The sequence below is a fragment of the Pteropus vampyrus genome, unplaced genomic scaffold (assembly GCF_000151845.1).
Source record: "Pteropus vampyrus isolate Shadow unplaced genomic scaffold, Pvam_2.0 Scaffold31, whole genome shotgun sequence".
NCBI classification, from domain to species: Eukaryota; Metazoa; Chordata; class Mammalia; order Chiroptera; family Pteropodidae; genus Pteropus; species Pteropus vampyrus.
In genome coordinates, this window is record NW_011888812.1 from 3,609,023 (window position 1) to 3,611,084 (window position 2,062).

The 2,062-nt window shown below is 29.5% G+C and overlaps 1 pseudogene; it reads left to right on the top strand.

Moving 5' to 3' along the window:
* Nucleotides 1-318: 318 nt before the first annotated feature.
* On the top strand, nt 319-437 carry LOC111737858 (annotated as a pseudogene).
* The last annotated feature ends 1,625 nt before the right edge of the window (nt 438-2,062 follow it).

The following is a 2,062-nucleotide window of genomic DNA, read 5'->3' on the forward strand; positions in this document are numbered from 1 at the left end:
GAAAAATAAATAACTTAAACATGTAACTATAATCTCTTCTCTCATTTACTTGAATTACGATACGAAACTATAAATTTAATTTTGTTTTATAGTTATATCTCTGTTCTTTAAAAAGGAGAGACTATTTGAAACTAATTTTCAGATTTTACTGTATTTCATATTTTTATCTAAAAAGCCCTCTAAGCAGATTATCAGCCTAATAGAAGTTTCATGCTTTTTATCTCGAGCTATCCATATTTAATCTATTTTTCTAATATCCAGGTGTAAACCAACCATAAAAAAATCTAAGAGCTGAAGTCAGAATATAAAAAAAAAAAGTTCTACAACCATGCTACCCTGAACAAGCCTGATCCCATCTGATCTCGGAAGCTAAGCAGGGTAGGGACTGGTTAGTACTTGGATGGGAGACCACCTAGGAAGATCAGGTGCTATAGGCATAAAAATAAAAAAATAAGAGAGTGTAAGCTGACAAGGTCCTTACAATTTGTGAGGTCAACTAAGGGTTGCCTTGCCTAAAAAAAAAAAGAAAAGAAAAAAAATATTTCCCTTTATAGAATCTGTTTCTAAAAAATATTCTTAGTAATTGATTTTTAAACTTTGGGTCTATATTACTAAAGAGATTGGTTGAAATATGAGGTGAGATGAGCTTTAAAAAAAAGAAAAAGAAAGAAGACAGCAAAAGTAGCATTTCAAGAGTCATGACATTTAGAATCATTTCTATCATTCCAACATTATATAATAGTTGTATTATATTTCTGTTTACTAATACAAACATAATAAATTACAGTTGTTAGAATTTGCAGGATTTACACAATACAAAAGCCCAGAAAACTTAATGTCATATGTTAAATAATATAACATTTGACAAACTGGTATGTAAGTTAGGAAATCGAAGATTTTAATACTACAATTGATTTTTCTCTACATCCTTTAATAATACCATGGATTGCTTTCTCCTGATGGTTTATAATTTTTTTTTTTCTGAAGATTAAATTAAGCATGCCTCCAATTCAAAAATGCAATTTTGGAAGCAAATATATAATTATAGTGTGCAAATCTTTAGTGTGTATTATATATAAGTAATCTAAACAACACACACAACTGTCTTCAAATATTTATTGTTAGAATTTTATTAAAGATTCTTTGCGCTAACAGGAGTTGTTCACACTTTTTTGTTGTTGTTGAGTATTGACAACCAAGGAAAAAATAAGGCAACTCATAATAAGAGCTATCATTGAATTATACCAATCAATAACAATGGCTATCATTTTAGCATTTACTATGACATGTCAAATATCACTCCATGAGGTAGTGCTATTATTTATCATCATTTACTAATGTAGAAACTAAGGCACTGAACAAATAAGTCACCTAATCTTAAGAGGCAGACCAGGATGAAAAACAAGTTTCTAGTTGGTGCCACCAGGGCTAGTTTTCTCTAAACAGTTTTATTAATATATAATTCATATAGCAGGGCATGGAATTTTAAGACAAAAATTTGAGGCTTCAAAAGATTTTAATTTACAGTGGTTTCCAAGCTACCCAGCTCTGAGCCTGGAGAGACATATATTTACTCTTTTGTTGAAATCTTGAAAGAAGCATTAATTTAGTTCAAGCTTTCAACTCTCTTATTTTGTAGATAAAGAAATCGAGCCCCAAAGAAGCGAAGAGATCTGCTTAAGAACATTTTAGTAGCAAATTAGTATTAGTGTATTAGTTGCAAATTAGCAATTACAACTGTAGGCTTCAAGTTCAACCTACACATGCAAATCTTTAACGTCTCTCTTCTTTTCTGGCCCTTGCCCATACTCACATAGTTTTTATGTTATTATAATTATAATTTACACACAACTTGGTGAATATTAATTCTTTAAAACAGTTTTTATTTTTTAAATTTCATTATGTTATTTTTATTCTTTTTTATGCTTTTCTCTTTTTTTTAATACCTAATACATTTGCTCTATTTGCCTGTTTGTGGAGAATTTTTATAAAGAGTCCCAAAACTCAGAGGTCCCTTTTGCTAACATTTGTTGAAATCTCTTTTTTAACATCATTTAAGATG